Source organism: Mustela erminea, chromosome 15, assembly GCF_009829155.1.
Source record: "Mustela erminea isolate mMusErm1 chromosome 15, mMusErm1.Pri, whole genome shotgun sequence".
Taxonomy (NCBI): Eukaryota; Metazoa; Chordata; class Mammalia; order Carnivora; family Mustelidae; genus Mustela; species Mustela erminea.
This window is the reverse complement of record NC_045628.1, coordinates 56,058,426-56,077,762: the sequence shown is the minus strand read 5'-3', so window position 1 is coordinate 56,077,762 and position 19,337 is coordinate 56,058,426. Positions and strand designations below refer to the sequence as shown.

Genomic DNA, 19,337 nt, shown 5'->3' with positions numbered 1-19,337 from the left:
CCACCACAGTTTTAGAGTTTGCATAGCCTACCTCATCAGTACTCATCAAATGGGTTATTTAATTGAATAAATATTGGAATTGTAATCATGAGCATGACCTACTATCATTTCTGTTAGGTAAGAGAAAGTAATCAGTTTTTATATTACGCTTATTAGTAATTTTTCCCTAAGCTAGAAAAACAAGTCTGATGCTTTTAAAATTATGAAACTTCTCTCCATTCTCTTATTTTAGTTAATGTAAATAATCTGAGTCTCAATTTCCCAATCAAACAATTCATTTCATAGTTTAAAAAGCATGATGAAAATGTAAGCTATTTCTGTCATTACCATGGGTGAAGAGGTTGGCATAGACTACTTTCTTTGTCTGTTGGCAACTAATCTGATACATTTGTAGCCAGCTTAACAAGGTCATGTGCCCATCACCTTGTATGATAAGCTATAGCAATGACCAAATGGGCAGGTGTCTCATCAATTTTTTCCATTTCTGTGAGTGGGGGATATGACTCACAGCAAAGAAACCTGAGCCTGTCACAGATGTAAGATAGTCTGGATTGACCAGGCTACCTAAACCAGACCAGTACAGTGCTGGCAGGCACATAATGACCCGGGTGGGTACCCTTACCTATCAGGTGTCTATGAGCAGGTCACGCACCTTGACAGGGCTTGAGGTCCATTCTTCTCTTCATGCTTGGCTTCCCAGGTGCAATTCCAGGTACCCTCAGGGACAATTAGCCACATTCATCAAGAGACAAACAGATCCCTCCCTCTCTTGCTAGCATCATTGGCTGGGCAGTATTATTCACGATTCCATGGTCAGTGCTTGTCAGTGTGTAATGGCGGAATACCAGTTCCAAGGGGCCTCATGGAGATCTTTGAAAATCTGTGTTGTTGTTCCAAGCAGTCTTTTTAAATAAAAGGCAACAACTTTGTCCCAGAAAAGTTGGGGGCAGCCTCTGAGAACATGCTTTTTACAACTTTATTCAAAACCAGGGTTTTCTGAAGAGGTGACTCGTTTGTCGTGTATCCCGAGACTGCCCTCCTGAGAGACATCACATTCTGAGATGCAGAACCTTTGGATTGCTAGGTTACTTTTACTTGTGGATCTACTTTTGAGGAACAGCTTTCCCAAGTCAGGAATTTGTCTTTAGGGCTGTTGGCAATCCTCTGGGGGTGGCAGGTGATGAACATGCTTGCCTTCCCCCGCTTGAAATGGCAACAGCGCCGCCATTTCTGGTTCTAGCTTCCTGTGGCTACAGGATGGCAATGTTTAGGAATGTTCCTGTTACCTTCCAGCGGCTGTTTAAGTCCTAAATTGGAGCCCTGGTAAGACACCTGAGGGATGGTGAGATATATGGCACCAAGAGCTTCTGCACCAGAAGTAAGAGGAAAAAAGGAAGGTTCATTATGAAACAAAATATTCTAAATAAAAGCATTTTGAATGGTATGTTGAAGTATATTTAGGTAAAAGTGGAGCATGGCTGAGTCCGCCATGAAGGTATGCTTGGCCTGCGCACCCACCGTCATCCCTGATGATGTATTTTATTTCTATTTCTGACTGGTATAGAGAATTTTTCTCCCACTACCAGGAAGCACTTCCACAATTTTGTCCGTATAGCCATTTAGCATCACCAAGCTGTAATATCACCAGTCGGTTTCCCATTAGATTGGAAACCCCCTGAATGCAGGAGCCATGCTTGTTTTATCTGTTTTCTCAACCCCGAGGATGGAGTGTAAACAATCTGGGCTCATTGCATGTTAATAAATGACTCACTGATGGGAATATTGTCAGAATTTAGGACAAAAATTCCTATTTGTGGACAAAAATTGCAAGTAGTCAGAGAATAAGCCCCAAAGGGGAGATCTGGACTGAATTTTAAGGAGGATTCCAAGCACATGGGCCAGGGAAGGAGCCATGCAGATAGACTCCTCCCCACTTGGCCCACCCACCCTAAGGAATGTGCTGGAAGGGAGTAGGAGCTGGCAATTGCTAGACCATGAGCTCTGGAGGTGGTAACAGGTGTCCTGACCAACTCTGGCTGTAGAAGGACCCCCGTGGTGGCTCCGCGTGGTAGATCCCGGGTAGCTACCCCTGCTTCTCTGTCTCTACGACTCAGAGGCTGCTTCTAGTTCCACTGTTCCTTTCCCTCCCTACCCCATTCCACCCCCATCATGGCCTCTGGGGTGCTAGAGGAGACTGAATACTTTTATGACTTCAGAAGTTGGAAGGCAGAGGAAGGAGAGTTAGCCTGCCAGCAGGAGTTGGCTAGACAGGCAGGTCCCCTGGTGAGCTTGCTGGATGAATGGATGGTTGAATCCAGAAATCAAGAGCCCCCTGGGAAAGGTGTTGGGTATGGGTCATACCTCTCATACACAAATTCAAAAAAAATGTTCTTACTTTGGTTTGCAGCATAGACATCTCTTGGTGCAGTGCAAGTTCAGCAAATTGCTGGGAATGTAGATGCCTCTTTTATTCCAGTTAATCTGATTATATTGACTGATTAAATAGGATTTGTTAATAGCGTTCACTTATGAGCAGTGGAGAGCTTTATTAATAAGTCATTATGTTGGGGACTTTAAATACCTAGCATTCAAAAGCAATACCAAAGGCTTTTGTATTGCAGATTTCTGGACTGTCTAAAAAAATAGCTTATGCCCAGTGTGTTGCATTCCTACAGTGCTCAAAGACATGGTTGAAAAAAACCCAGAAATGTGTCCCAAGCCTTTGCAAAGTCAGCTATTGCTTTGCTCTGAAAGGTATGTTTTTCCAGTTTTGCTTAGTGTTTTATCCTAACCTTTCTTTAGAAGAGCTGCAGTCCTAACTGGTTCTTGGTGAAGAATTGCATAATAAATAAAAGAGGCTTCTCTTGGTGGTAGATGGATAATGTGGTTTGTTCTCCCCATTTTATTTTATTTTTTAAGATTTATTTATTTATTAGAGAGAGAGAGAGTGTGCAGGGAAAGGGGTCAATGGAGATGGAGATTCCCTGCTGAGCATGGAGTCTGACACGAGGCCTAATCTCATGACCCTGAGATCATGACCTGAGCTGAAACCAAGAGCTGGACACTCAACCGACTGAGCCACCCATTTTAGAGACAGAACACCTGAGGCCCACAAGAAACTGTGCCTAATACGCCCCTTCATATGCAGAGGAAATGGGTCAAGGAGCTGAGTGAACTGAGTGAGTAGATTGGAATCCAGAGGCCTCGACTCCTGGTCTTCCCCATGATCTTTCCAATTTAATCAACTCCATCAATATCCATGGCCGCTGGTGGCAACTGACTTGGGGTGCAATGATTGGTCACAAGCTGTGGAGTCAGAAGGGGCTGGAGTCCTGGGTTTTCTATGGAGTGAATTTGGCCTAGATTTGTGACTCAGTGTCCCCACCTGTTTGTGTTTTAGGATTAAGTGAGTTATTACATGTAAATGAGTTATTACATGTTTAGGACAGAGCCTGGTGCATATTAGGATCTCAATAAATGGCAGTTAACATAACACACGTGGTTCCTGTTATAGCTGAGAGAAGCAGAGCGGCTGGGAGGTAACCAAACCGAGGGCTCCTGCCTTCAACAACTTCACTGTGTGGTGGTGGGTGAAGAACAGGAACATATGAAACAAACTGACAAGAGTGCATATGGTAGAGGGGGCAGGGGTCATATACTCAAAAGGATTCAAAGCCAGGTAGGCTACTGAACCAAGAGAAGTGGAGAGTGTAATGAAGCAAGGGATGGGGCTGAGACACTGAGAAACGCGGGTATATCTAAAGACATTCAAATTCACTTTTATTTTTATTGTATTTTATTTTTCAAAAAAGTTTTATTTATTTGACAGAGAGCGTGCATAAGCAGGGGGAGCAGCAGAGGGAGTGGGAGAGGGAGAAGCAGGCTTCCCACTGAGCAAGGAGCCTGATTCGGGACTCCCAGGACCCTAAGATCATGACCCGAGCTGAAGGCAGACCCTTACCTGACTGAGCCACCCAGGCACCCTTCAAATTCACTTTTAAAAATGCTCTGTGGTCTCTACCAATCACAGTTAAAGGCTATGTTGTGCCCAGAAGCTGATGTAATTTGTAGAGTTTTGAAGTGAACAGGCAAATAGGATGGGTCAAATTGAGGGGAGAAGAACTGAAGAAACCGTATTATGGCCAAAAAGAAAGGGGAAGTCTCTAGCCTTTTGGACCTGGGATGGTCTGCCCATCTGGAAACCCAGATGAGGAGCCAGATTTGATACTAGGCACCTTTCCCCTTCACCTGATTAGCCACCCTTACCCAAGGCCATCCCTTATTTTATTTAGTTTCCTTTTCCTTCCTCCATTTCTTCTTGACCTCCTTTCCTTTATTGTTCCTTATTTGTCTTCTCCCTTCTGCTCACCCTAGGTCTGGCATGGCACCCCGTGGTACATAGAGTCATTGCAAAGATTCAGTGGTGACATTCTGAATTTGGAATAGGGGCAGCCCTGGTTAACTGGCCTTATACTAGACCATATCCACTGCAGGATGTTAATACCTTACAGTGCTATTTCCTTTTTTTTAAAGATTTGTTTATTTATTTGAGAGAGAGAGAGAGAGCATGAGCGAATATGAGTTGGGGGAGGGGCAGAAGGAGAGGGAAAGAGACTCTGAAGCCGACTCCCTGCTGAGTGCGGAGGCTCAATCCCACAATCATGAGATCCAGATCTGAGCTGAAATCAAGAGTCAGATGCTGGACAGACTGAACCACCCAGGTGCCCTAAGATATTAAATTGTTAATTCTGGGAAGAGATGTTAGCATAGCAAAGAGAACTGAGTAGCAAAATACAGAACCTCAAGGTGTAAAACCAGAATATAAAACCAGAGTGCCAATGCACTTAATTCCTGGTTCATCCCAGTAGGGACCAGAAACTAATTACTCAAAGAGACAAAAACTCATTTTCTGTGTTATAGATAATGCACACAAGAAATTATTTCCTGTCCTTAGCTATTAATCCATTTGGTAAAGATAAGGCCAAGTTTCTTTTTTCTAATCTGGTGAATTTCTCAAAGTATGCCATAAAATATTATTTGCTTGAGTTATATTGTCCACAAACATTGGTATGAACCACACCTTGATTATCTGTCAGGGATACAGATCTTGACTAATTGAAGAACCAGAAGTTTGAAGAAACAAATCAGCGTGGTGATAAGGAAAAGAAAGCAAATAGTCCAACAAGAAAAATAAGAAATCCAAAGCAAATGTTTGTGGATGTTAGTGTGAGGGGTAGGGAGTGCAGAACTGTGGGGAATATATGGATGGCTGGTCAATTTTAAGTATAATCTTAGAAATATAGCCTCTGTGTGTTATATTATGAATATGACCCAGGGACAAATATTTAGTGTCAGAATGACTCTAGGGCAAATCTTGAATCTAACACTTACCTCTATAATCTTAAATATGCTAATTTAACTTCTTTGTCTCAGTTTCCTCATTTGAAAAATGAGCATGATAACATCATGAAGGTCAAATGAGTTAATGTAGGTGAATTATCTACACCAATACCTAGAGAAACGCAGTCTGGAAATGGTAGCTCTTTTTATTGGGAAGGGCAGATAAAATCACACATACGCTCAACTTTTCTCCAAATATGGTTTGCTACTGTGAATTGTTCTCTTTTCCTCTGCCATTCAGTTACGTTGTACTTCACTCTTTAGGAGAAAGAGCTGAGTTTGGGGCAGGATGTGATCCTGTCCCCTATCCTCGCCTTTGTGTATTGCTCTTTGAATGTTTGTGGTAGTCTTTGTTGTTCCTATTGGGATTTCTCTTCCTAAAAAGTGTTACCTGCTTCTAGGAATACATGGACCTATGTTTCTTTTTTTTGAAACCTCAATAAAATAATAGTCTTTTTACATGACATAACCTTGATAGGAATGAAAAGATAAGAGTAACAAATTTTGGAACCTGTTATGCAGATGGATGTATGTTGACCAACTGGGTTAACCTGAGGGGCCGGAATCCTAGTAGAAAGAGCAAAAAAGGAGCCCTGTTTTTTTATAGAGAATCCCTAAAGACTCAGGAATCCATGATATGGTTATCTGTGGAATTGGATTTGAAGGTGAAACTAGAAACCTGAATATTGACTAGAGTTTCATTTAAGAGATAATTAGATTTCCAGATATCTTCTTCTATGCTGTGTAGCCCAGGGACTGCTCCTCACTTGTTCCAGCAGAAGATAATATTATTTTCTAGAGAGGCTAAAAGAGGGGGCCTATGGCCCAAGGAGTACCAGTCACAGTTGGCAGTGAGGATATTATAAAAAAAGGAGACTGACTCCTAGCTCTTTTCAGTAACCTTCTGGAATATTCACAGTCCTATAATCTCCAGGCAAGAGAGTAGATGACCCTTCTCTGGGAAATTTGACCAGCTCAAGAGAAAAGACCTAAAGATACTAACATCAGAGTTTCCCTATTGAAAGAGCCCAGCCAGATTGTCTCACACTGAAGCAGACATCAAATGAGCTTCACTCATGTGCTTGGAGCTTCCAAGCAGAGGTTTAATGATTTGTTCTTAGATCTGATTAGACAACCAAAGGTCACTAGACAATTGAGGTAAGACTTCAAAAATAAAAATGGGGACCAAAACAAGCAAAAAACAAAAAGCCCCAACAACTTGAAGAAACAGACCATATGAGAAAACACTTACAAATATAATTAATATTCTCAGAGAAAGCATTCATGAAAGAAAAACAGGATGCTATAAAAAAGGAAAAACCAAGGGAATAAAAGATAATTTTTGGAAGTTAAAAGCACTATAGCTGAAGCGGTAAACTCACTAAGGGTTGGAAGAGAAAGTTGTAGAGGAATCTCAGAAAGTAGAACGAAAAGGCAGAAGTGATGGAAAAAAGAGAAAAGATAAAACTAGAAAATTAGAGTGGATGAAATAATCACTAAATCAAGAAAATTTCACAGCATGGAGCCCAGCGTAGTGGGTGAAAATAAACTGATGTTAAGGTACATCATCATGAGTCTTCAGACCATTTAAAACAAAAGAAGTTTCTATAGGCTTTCAGAGGAGAAAAACAGGCCATATATAAAGGATTGGAAATCTGAACGGCTTTGTGTTTCTCAACAATTCTGAAATCTAGACAGTAATGAATCACTGCCATCAAAATTCTGAGATAAAATTATTTCTACACTGGAACTCTGTGTCTAGTCAAATATTGATCCAATGAGAGGGTAGCATAAAAACAATTTCTGGCTCACAAAACGTTTAATTCTTAAGCACTCATTGTTGAAAATCTCCTGAGGTAATTGACAAGAAAAAGGAAGATATGAGTTTTAGGGAACAGAAAATGTAACCCAAAGGGACTCCTCTGGTTGAGGGGGAGGCATCTGTGTGAGGAATGAGGACGGCCAAATCAGACTGGAACAGTCAGGATCTCCAGGAGAAGGGGCTTCAGGATGAAAATGGTGGAAAGGTTGATGCAGTCAATATCCTTTTTAGACAACCGACTGTCTTGACTCAACTGGTGGAAAGTTGAGGTTGAGAGTTAATAATAAGTACATACAAAGCTAAGCAAAGGGAATAATGATTAGTTCCAGGGAAAACAAATTGTGCAGAAAAGTAGTCAGAGAGTATTATTAAAAAAATATGATCACTGATGATTGATCTAACCAAAATTACACACACACACACACACACACACTCACACACACACACACACACACAGACTGAGAGATAATGTGTCGAGAGCCTGCGTGAATCCATGGATGGGAGCTAGGAGGGTAAAAATCTTATCTTCCAGAGTGGAATGTGAAAGTATTGACAATCTTGGGCGCTTGGGTGGCTCAGTAGATTAAGCATCTGCCTTGGGCTCAGGTCATGATCCTGGGGTCCTGGGATTGAATCCTGCATCGGGAGCCTGCTTCCCCCTCTCCCACTCCCCCTACTTGTGTTCCCTCTCTCTCTGTATCTCTCTCTGTCAAGTAACTAAATAAAATCTTTAAGAAAAAAAAGTGTGATGATCTTATCTGGAAAAATGAAGAAAGAACCTCAATCATCTCATTTAATAAAACACTCGAAAAATATTAGGTGACAAAAGCATATAAAGTAGCTATTAGGAATATGGAGGTAAATGACAAGAGAAATCAGCTAAGCAGGTAAGGAAGCTGTTGTCTCTGGCATGGAGAAAATGAGAGACAATGCTGCATCCAGCCCACTGCTGTTTTCCATAATCAGCCTCGTAAAAACGATTTCACTCCTTAAATGTATGCGTGCATAACATGGATGGAAGGAAACAAACAGAACCAGATGTGATTGTCCCATCACTGGCTTTTATCTTCGACAATTTAATCTACAACTATTGCAATTTCACCCATTACTCCCTGTAAACAATGCATTGTTTTTGCATGGGGATCTGTGTCTTTTCTAACTGCATTACCTGCCTTGACAGCATTTGCTTTTGGTTGTGTTGGAAATTCGATTTGCAACTGAGTTTTAGCAACTTCTCTTGAGTCTCTCCATTGACATCAGCAGAGAGCTCAGTTCTCCACTTGGCTGTTCAGGGAAGAGCTCATCTCTGGTTTGGGCTTCCAAGTATACACCAAGTATGTGTATATGTTAATATACACCAAGTATGTGTATAATATATGCCAAATATAGGCCAAGTATGTGTATATGTTAATGACAGGAGGTAGACTTGCAGGAAATGATCCAAAGCACAGAGATTAAGCTGAAGTTTTTCACATAGAGTTGTCCGTGCAAGCCTTATTTGTGAAGGAAAGGATTGTAATAACCCTAATGTCTAACTGGATGCTATTAGCATACATTCAAATGATGAAACTGTATAGAGCCATTAGGTGGCATATTAAAGGAAAAAAATCTACTGGTATAAAAACCTGTTTTTATTTTTAGCTAGCTAAGTGAAATAAATAGATCAGTAAACCAAACAACATTATGAATCAGTATATCACTTCTGCGACAATAATTATCTATCCTCATAATATAAAAGAAAGACATACTTTAAAATGCTTAAAGCTGTCATTGCTTGTGGGTGGAATTATTAGTAACCTTTACCTTGTTAGGTTGTTTCCTGAGGTTTCCCCATGAAGCATAAACACATTTTGTAATTAGGGAGAAAGTGTTATTTCAAAAACCACATTGAACCAGATGTATAGCCTGACTTTTTTTCTTGCCACTAAGAATCAGTTTGCTGGAATTGAGATGGCTGGAGAAACAGTAGAAATCCTTTTGGTCAATACTTTCTTTTCCATAGTTCTGGGTTTGGAATGCTTAACATATTTTGGGGAGTTGTGCTATTTGTTCTGGCTGTGTGCGTGGACTCGTTTCTTATCTTACCCTGGATTCCTCAGATTACTGCGATTTTGAAGCAGTTTGTAATAGTATGGCTGCTCAAGCCATTCTAAGGTGTCAGATTTAATAGATTTGCTATTTGACTTAAATCAAAGGTTCTCTAATGGGAGAGCTAGGTAACCTGCCAGTTCCTAGGCAATTAGAAGATTAGACCCCCTATATGTTTTTCCCCTGCATGCTTAGACAAGAGGCTTTTTGTTACCATATAAATCTTTAACGTTACACTTGAAGCAGTGATTACAAGGATACTGGAATTTAGTAAAACGCTCGCACCAGGCCACAGAGGGAAAGGTGCAGAAGTCTTATCTTTAACAGCACTGAAGCTGTGCCCGTGGAGGCAGGCTGCAATTGACAGCTCACACTTACGGAATTGCTTGTAAGGTGCCCATGTCCTGGACTGGCAGGAGAATGGCCCAGGGGGCAGGCAGGCAGACAGGCAGGAGTCGGGATGGTTCCCTGCATTGTTGCCTTTGAACCCCAATTTTAGACAGAGAACTCTATGAGTGAGATGATGGTAGCTGGATCTTGGGGCTAAGCCATTTGAGCCTTTAAAAACACTCCCTTTGAAACCCAAGGCTGTGTCAGTCTGCACCGTGCCAAGCAGCCATAGAAACACACATAAGGGGTGACTTTATCTCTGTAGAGAACTGAGTCCACCTGATGGGAAGTGGTGTGTCTGAAAGTTTAGCACAATTGCCGGAGCGATTTTTTACTCCCAAGCTTATCAAAAGGGCTGTGTCTGTGGGGCTCTGGGAAAGGCACTCAGCCCTAAACAGACTCTTCAGAGAGCCTATGATATGAGAAAGGGGCACAAAAGTTGTGTGGGAGAGTGAATCAACCCAGCCACAAGACGAATACCACTCAGTATCTACATTGTGGAGCTACCAGGAGGATAAGTGCTTTCCAAGAGTGGTGAGTGAAAGGGAATTCTTAAGACTGACGAACCACTCACAGGAGAATGAAGAGGAATTGCTGAGCTCTTGGGAAATGTCAGAATATCTGTGCTGGCATGTTCCTGGTTGGATCCGCCTGACTCTTTTGGCCCTCTGTGCTAGTGTCTCTTCAGCCCTGTATGGAACTGGGGCCATTCATTCACTTTGCGCAGAACACGATCTGTGTTACCTACACCATCTAGTCCCAGATTCCTGATCTTAAGCCTCAGGTCCGTGGATGGGCATCACAAGAGTCAAGAATTTCCTGGAAATCCAACGCCAAATGGAGTCTTTGGGTATGAGATCCTCAAAGGAGTCCCTGACTCAAAAAAAGTTGAAGAGAGCCACTGGTCTGTGTGGGTGCTACCCCTGGTGAGGGGAGGAATCTAATTTTTAGTTTGCTGTGTATTAATATTTCACATCCTTTGGTTGAAAACCTATGCAGCACCATGCTTGGAGCTTTGCTACATACTCTTTCATTTAATGTTCATTCAGCTTAGAGTGGGTTCATAACACCCAGAGGTATCCCAGAGGTACTGTGATGAAGTGACAGTGATGAAGTGACTGGCTCAAGATCTCACCACCAATCAATGTCAGCACTGTGGGGGTGGTGGGCCTCCCTCTCCCCTGGGATGCAAGGCTTGGTCCTCCCCAGAACTCAGTACAGAGGGCCAGGTGTGACCCAAGGCTGTCTTTGTGGTTAACGATCAAGGGTCATGAATGGCCTGACTGGCAACCCATGATGGTGGATATCAACTGTGGGTGAGGAGAATATATCTGTAAAATGATTAATCTCTGTAGGCCTTATGAAAACTTCAGACTCTGAAGGATCTCCCCCACCCAACCTTGCTTTCCCTCATACTCAGAGGATCCCTTATAAAACTGCAGTTACAGAAGATAACTTGTCATATTATTCAGCCTTGAAAAGGAAGGAAGTTCTGACATGTGCTACAGCTGGATGAATCTTGAGAACTTTAGGCCAAGAGAAATAAGCCAGCCACAGAAAGGCAAATACTGTAAGAGTCCACATAGTTGAGGTACCTAGAGTAGTCAGACTCATAGAATCAGAATGTACAACAGTAGTTGTTGGAGGCTGGGGGCCGGGAGAGTGGGGACTTTTTGTTCATTGAGTACAGAGTTCCAATTTTGCAAGATGAGAAGAGTTCTTGAGACTGGCTGTGCAATACTGTGGACACACTAAGCACTCCTGATACACTCAAAAATGGTTAGGATGGGAGTCACCTGGGTGGCTTAGTCGGTGAAGCATCTACTCATTTTTTGCTCAGGTCATGATCTCAGCATCGTGAGATCGAGCCCCGTGTCCGGCTTTATGCTCAGCACAGACTGTCCCTTTCCCTCTGCTCCTCCGCGTGCTCTCTCTCTCTCTCTCGCTTTCAAATAAATAAATAAAATCTTTAAAAAAAATGGCTAGGATGGTAAATTTTGTTGTATGTGTTTTACCACAATTAAAGTAAAAATAAAGAAAAAAAAAAGCTTGCGAGTTCACTAGCAGTAAATTCTATAGAGTCGTGGCTGTGTTTCTGTTGATCATTCACCCCACTCCAAGTAGGAGAGTAGAAATGGTACGTGCCCCAGAGAGCCAGGGGTAGGGGAATGAGTTTGAGGCTCCGGTGGATCCCCGGCCTGACCCGTCCACGCCCCAGTTCCGGGGATGCCTCATGCTCTGCGGGAGAGGGGAGCTGCCAGCTCTTCTTGTGTCCGCGTTTGCAGAACGAGGAACTGATCGTCATGAGTTCCTTTATCAAATGCTGTTCAAGTCTCCCATTTTTTCTCTCTTTAACAACTTATGGAGCAAAAGCAGCAGCTTTCTGCCAATACCCTTTCCAACGCACCGGCTCCAAGAAGGAATCCTGCCAGGTGCCCGCATTTCCAACACTAATAACGCTTGCTTCCCGGGCCCAGAAGTCTTTCCAGAAGTCATCTGACCCATTGGCGGGCTAGGGCCCCCGGGGAAGACTCACCGGGAGAGGAGCGAGGTCATCAAAATGAATCGATGATACTCAGAAGTAAAGCCCGAGGTGGCAGGAGCCCTGCCGCCCGGGGCCACTCTGAATGAACTCGCGGCCATGCTCAGGCCCCCTGGGCTCTTGGACGCGTCCTGGCCGTGAACTGGTGGGACTCCAACCCAAACAGATTTGTAACAGTGGCCTGGGTGGCCAGGACTGCCAGAGCAGCATTTGTGGCCGACAAAGGAGGCCTCTGTGGGGACAAAGGGGGCTCTTAGGACTCATTCTGCTTTGGCTGCTTTATACCCAGCAAGAGCCAGGGGACTTCTTTTGTCAGCATCAGGAAATGAAAGTGATTCATGTCATCATGGGCCTCGCTGGGGTCTTTGTGGTCAATCAAGGCATGAGCCTTTGCAGCTAGCAACCCTTACAGACACCGCTTACTGAGGGCGTACTAAGGGCCAGGGATTATTCCAGATACCAGGCCCATGCTGCCTAATTTAATCCTCTCAAACAACGCTCTGATGTAGGAATCATCCCCACTGTGGTCAGGTGAAAACAGAGACGTGAATAGGGGAAGGTCCTCCTGCTCGTTTCCCGCAGCAGGGCGAGCACACGTTATCAGGCTTGGCCCCCTCCCAGCTGACTGCTGTCCCCAACAGATACCTGCTATGGATGTCTGACAGGCCAAAGGGAGTCTCCTCCTCTAACCTCTCTCCTCCAGGAATGTTGATCTGGAAGGCCCAGAATGTCCCTGACATTCAACAAATAGTTACAGCAAATGGAACAAAGCCACAAAGACATGAGGGGACTCAAAGTCACAGATTTTCTTCTAAAAGCCTCAGAGATGTCCCAGCTCAATGCAAGGATGTTTACAGAGGCTTTTGTTTAAAAAAAAAAAAAAAAAAAAAAAAAAGTTAGGATAAAAAGAAATGGAGGTCAAAGTCCCTGTTGATAATTGAGCCATCAGTGCCTTATTTCTCAAATATTGATCCTATAAAGGACAGAAGTTCCAACTGAACACCTTCCTCCTGCATCCTGATTAGTTCCAGTCTCTTGTGATAGACTTCATATGGACCAGTGTTCAGGCAGCCTTCTCCATCCTGATGTACCAAGTCAGCCTTTGTGGCCTTCCCTAAAAAAGGGCCTGGGGCAACACTTGCTGTTTCTTGTCTTTTTTTTTTTTTTAATTTATTTATTTTTAAAAATAAACATATAATGTATTTTTATCCCCAGGGGTACAGGTCTGTGAATTGCCATGTTTACACATTTCACAGCACTCATCATAGCATATACCCTCCCCAGTGTCCATATCCCCACCACCCTCTCCCGTCCCCCCTTCCCCCAGCAACCCTCAGTCTGTTTTTTGAGATTGAGTCTTTTATGGTTTGTCTCCCTCCCAACCCGATCTTTCATTTTTTCTTTCCCTACCCCCCAACGACTCCCCCCACATTGCATCTCCACTTCCTCATATCAGGGAGATCGTATGATAGTTGTCTTTCTCTGATTGACTTATTTCGCTAAGCATAATACCCTCTAGTTCATCCACATCGTTGCAAATGGCAAGATTTCATTTCTTTTGATGGCTGCATAGTATTCCATTGTGTATATATACCACATCTTCTTTATCTATTCATCTGTTGATGGACATCTAGGTTCTTTCCATAGTTTGGCTATTGTGGACATTGCTGCTATAAACATTCCGATGCATGTGCCCCTTTGGAGCACCACGTTTGTATCTTTAGGATATATACCCAGTAGTGCAATTGCTGGGTCATAGGGTAGCTCTATTTTCAGTTTTTTAAGGAACCTCCATGCTGTTTTCCAGAGTGGTTGCACCAGCTTGCATTCCCACCAACAGTGTAGGAGGGTTCCCCTCTCTCCACATCCTCGCCAGCATCTGTCATTTCTTGACTTGTTAATTTTAGCCATTCTGACTGGTGTGAGGTGGTATCTCATTGTGGTTTTAATTTGTATTTCTCTGATGCCGAGTGATGTGGAGCACTTTTTCATGTGTCTGTTGGCCATCTGGATGTCTTCTTTGCAGAATTGTCTGTTCATGTCCTCTGCCCATTTCTTGATTGGATCATTTGTTCTTTGGGTGTTGAGTTTGCTAAGGTCTTTATAGATTTTGGATTCTAGCCCTTTATCTGATATGTCATTTGCAAATATCTTCTCCCATTCTATCAGTTGTCTTTTGGTTTTGTTAACTGTTTCCTTTGCTGTGCAAAAGCTTTTGATGTTGATGAAATCCCAATAGTTCATTTTTGCTCTTGCTTCTGTTGTCTTTGGCAACGTTCCTAGAAAGAAGTTGCTGCAGTTGAGGTCAAAGAGGTCGCTGCCTGTGTTCTCCTCAAGGATTTTGATGGATTCCTTTCTCACATTGAGGTCCTTCATCCATTTTGAGTCTATTTTTGTGTGTGGTGTAAGGAAATAGTCCAATTTCATTTTTCTGCATGTGGCTGTCCAATTTTCCCAGCACCATTTGTTGAAGTGGCTGTCTTTTTTCCGCTGGACATTCCTTCCTGCTTTGTCAAAGATTTGTTGACCACAGAGTTGAGGGTCTATTTCTGGGCTCTCTATTCTGCTCCATTGATCTATGTGTCCATTTTTGTGCCAGTACCATACTGTCTTGATGATGACAGCTTTGTAATAGAGATTGAAGTCTGGAATTGTGATGCCACCAACTTTGGCTTTCTTTTTCAATATTCCTTCGGCTATTTGAGGTCTTTTCTGGTTCCATATAAATTTTAGGATTATTTGTTCTATTTCTTTGAAAAAAAATGGATGGGATTTTGATAGGGATTGCATTAAATGTGTAGATTGCTTTAGGTAGAATAGACATTTTCACAATATTTGTTCTTCCAATCCATGAGCATGGAACATTTTTCCATTTCTTTGTGTCTTCCTCAATTTCTTTTATGAGTACTTTATAATTTTCTGAGTATAGATTCTTAGCCTCTTTGGTTAGGTTTATTCCTAGGTATCTTATGGTTTTGGGTGCACTTCTGTCTTGTTGTTAGTGTAAAGAAATGCAACTGATTTCTGTGCATTGATTTTATATCCTGACACTTTCCTGAATTCCTTTACAAGTTCTAGCAGTTTTGGGGTGAAGCCTTTTGGGTTTTCCACATATAGTATCATATCATCTGCGAAGAGTGATAGTTTGACTTCTTCTTTGCCGATTTGGATGCCTTTAATTTCTTTTTGTTGTCTGATTGCTGAGGCTAGGACTTCTAGTCCTATGTTGATCAGCAGTGGTGATAACAGATATCCTTGCTGTGCTCCTGAACTTAGCAGAAAAGCTTTCAGTTTTTCTCCATTGAGAATGATATTTGCAGTGGGTTTTTCATAGATGGCTTTGATAATATTGAGGTATGTGCCCTCTATCCCTACACTTTGAAGAGTTTTAATCAGGAAGGGATGCTGCACTTTGTCAAATGCTTTTTCAGCATCTATTGAGAGTATCATATGGATCTTATTCTTTCTTTTATTAATGTATTGTATCACATTGATTGATTTGCGGATGTTGAACCAACCTTGCAGCCCTGGAATAAATCCCACTTGGTCGTGGTGAATAATCCTTTTAATGTACTGTTGGATCCTATTGGCCAGTATTTTGGTGAGAATTTTCACATCTGTGTTCATCAAGGATATTGGTCTGTAATTCTCTTTTTTGATGGGATCCTTGTCTGGTTTGGGGATCAAGGTGATGCTGGCCTCATAAAATGAGTTTGGATATTTTCCTTCCATTTCTATTTTTTGGAACAGTTTCAGGAGAATAGGAATTAATTCTTCTTTAAATGTTTGGTAGAATTCCCCTGGGAAGCCATCTGGCCCTGGACTTTTGTTTGTTTGGAGATTTTTGATGACTGTTTCAATCTTCTTACTGGTTATGTGTCTGTTCAGGTTTTCTACTTCTTCCTGGTTCAGTTGTGGTAGTTTTTATGTCTCTAGAAATGTATCCATTTCTTCCAGGTTGTCGAATTTGTTGGCGTAGAGTTGCTCATAGTATGTTCTTATAATTGTTTGTATTTCTTTGGTGTTGGTTGTGATCTCTCCTCTTTCATTCATGATTTTATGTATTTGGGTCCTTTCTCTTTTCTTTTTGATAAGTCTGGCCGGGGGCTTGTCAATCTTATTAATTCTTTCAAAGAACCAGCTCCTAGTTTTGTTGATTTGTTCTATTGTTTTTTTAGTTTCAATTTCATTGATTTCTTCTCTGATCTTTATTATTTCTCTTCTCTTGCTGGGTTTAGGCTTTCTTTGTTTTTCTTTCTCCAGCTCCTTTAGATGTAGGGTTAGGTTGTGTACCTGAGACCTTTCTTGTTTCTTGAGAAAGGCATGTACCACTATATATTTTCCTCTCAGGACTGCCTTTGTTGTGTCCCACAGATTTTGAACTGTTGTGTTTTCATTATCATTTGTTTCCATGATTTTTTTCAATTCTTCTTTAATTTCCTGGTTGACCCATTCAATTTTTAGAAGGATGCTGTTTAGTCTCCATATATTTGGTTTCTTTCCAAATTTCCTCTTGTGATTGAATTCTAGCTTCAGGGCATTGTGGTCTGAAAATATGCAGGGAATGATCCCAATCTTTTGATACCAGTTGAGACCAGACCTGATTTAGGACCGAGGATGTGATCTATTCTGGAGAATGTTCCATGTGCACTAGAGAAGAATGTATGTTCTGTTGCTTTGGGATGGAATGTTCTAAATATATCTGTGATGTCCATCTGGTCCAGTGTGTCATTTAAGGCCTTTATTTCCTTGTTGATCTTTTGCTTAGATGATCTGTCCATTTCAGTGAGGGGAGTGTTAAAGTCCCCTACTATTACTGTATTATTGTTGATGTGTTTCTTTGATTTTGTTATTAATTGGTTTATATAGTTGGCTGCTCCCATGTTAGGGGCATAGATATTTAAAATTGTTAGGTCTTCTTGTTGGACAGACCCTTTGAGTATGATATAGTGTCCTTCCTCATCTCTTATTATAGTCTTTGGTTTAAGATCTAATTGATCTGATATAAGGATTGCCACCCCAGCTTTCTTCTGATGTCCATTAGCATGGTACATTGTTTTCCACCCCCTTACTTTAAATATGGAGGTGTCTTTGGGTCTAAAATGAGTTTCTTGTAGGCAGGATATTGATGGGTTTTGTTTTTTTATCCATTCTGATACCCTTGGGTAAATCGGGGCATTTAGTCCATTAACATTCAGGGTAACTATTGAAAGATATGAATTTAGTGCCACTGTATTGCCTGTAAGGTGACTGTTACTGTATATTGTCTCTGTTTCTTTCTGATCTACTATTTTTAGGGTCTCTCTTTGTTTAGAGGACCCCTTTCAGTATTTCCTGTAGAGCTGGTTTGGTGTTTACAAATTCTTTCAGTTTTTGTTTGTCCTGGAAGCTTTTTATTTCTCCTTCTATTTTCAATGACAGCCTAGCTGGATATAGTATTCTTGGCTGCATGTTTTTCTCGTTTAGTGCTCTGAATATATCATGCCAGTTCTTTCTGGCCTGCCAGGTCTCTGTGGATAGGTCTGCTGCCAATCTAATGTTTTTACCCTTGTATGTTACCGACTTCTTTTCCCGGGCTGCTTTCAGAATTTTCTCTTTGTCACTAAGACTTGTAAATTTTACTATCAGGTGACGAGGTGTGGACTTATTTTTATTGATTTTGAGGGGCATTCTTAGCATCTCCTGGATTTTGATATTTGTTCCCTTTGCCATATTAGGGAAATTCACTCCACTAATTCTCTCCAATATACCTTCTGCTCCCCTCTCTCTTTCTTCTTCTGGAATCCCAATTATTCTAATGCTGTGTCATCTTATGGTGTCACTTCTCTCTCGAATTCTCTCCTCGTGGTCCAGTATTTGTTTGTCTCTCTTTTGCTCAGCTTCTTTATTCTCTGTCATTTGGTCTTCTATGTCACTAGGTCTTTCTTCTGCCTCATTTATCCTAGCAGTAAGAGCTTCCATTTTTGATTGCACTTCATTAATAGCTTTTTTGATTTCAACTTGGTTAGATTTTAGTTCTTTTATTTCTCCAGAAAGGGCTTTTATCTCTCCGGAGAGGGTTTCTCTAATATCTTCTATGCCTTTTTCGAGTCCGGCTAGAACCTTGAGGATCATCATTCTGAACTCTAGATCTGTCAGATTACCAATGTCTGTATTGATTAGGTCCCCAGCCTTCAGTATTGCCTCTTGCTCTTTTTTTTTTTTTTTTTTTGTGGTGAGTTTTTCCACCTTGTCATTTTGTCCTGATAAGATTTGCTTTCTCGGGGCACCTGGGTGGCTCAGTGGGTTAAAGCCTCTGCCTTTGGCTCGGGTCATGATCCCAGGGTCCTGGGATGGAGCCCCACATTGGGCTCTCTGCTCAGCAGGGAGCCTGCTTGCCTTCCTCTCTCTCTGCCTGCCTCTCTGCCTACTTGTGATCTCTGTCTGTCAAATAAATAAATAAAATCTTAAAAAAAAAAATTTGCTTTCTCCTCCTCTGGAATTCCGCTGTTCTCCTTGGTGAGTGAAGTTAGTCTTGGCTGGGTTTCTTGTTGATCTTCTAGGGGAGGGGGCTGTTGTAGTGATTCTCAAGTGTCTTTGCCCCAGGTGGAATTGCACAGCCCTTACCAGGAGCCGGGCTGAGTAATCCGCTCGGGTTTACTTTCGGGAGCTTTTGATCCCTGAGCGCTTTCCGTAGAGTTCCGGAGGACGAGAATGAAAGTGGCGGCCTCCCAGTCTCCGGCGGGGAGGAACCGAGAGCTCGGGGTCCCGCTCCTCAGTGCGCCCTCAGAGAAAAGCGCCCAACTGCCCCCGTCTCCCTGGCCTCTGGTTGCACTCAACCACTCGCACTTGGAGAAAAGAGCCCGGTCGCTTCTGTCTCCGTGACCTCAGGCCACACTCCGAGCTCACCCCGCCTGCGACTGGTTCAAGGTAAGCCCGAGTTGAGAGCTCACTCCTTGGCTTTGTTGCTGTAGCCGGCTTCCCCGTCGTAATGCCTGCGAGCTCTGCGACACTCAGACACCCCCGGTCCTTCTGTGACCCCGGGGGACCTGGGGTTACGCTGACCCCACGTGGGCTTCCCCCTGGTTTAGCCTCTGGAGCGATGTCCCTCAGTGG

General features: G+C 42.4%; 1 long non-coding RNA gene across 1 annotated transcript in view; it reads left to right on the top strand.

The window, feature by feature from the left end:
- The first annotated feature begins 18,927 nt into the window (after positions 1-18,927).
- LOC116574352 overlaps positions 18,928-19,337 on the top strand; it is a 38,650-nt gene continuing 38,240 nt past the window's right edge. Inside the window, exon 1 of the long non-coding RNA XR_004279234.1 lies at positions 18,928-19,151. This is a non-coding gene — a long non-coding RNA (uncharacterized LOC116574352). The remainder of the gene's footprint in view (positions 19,152-19,337) is intronic.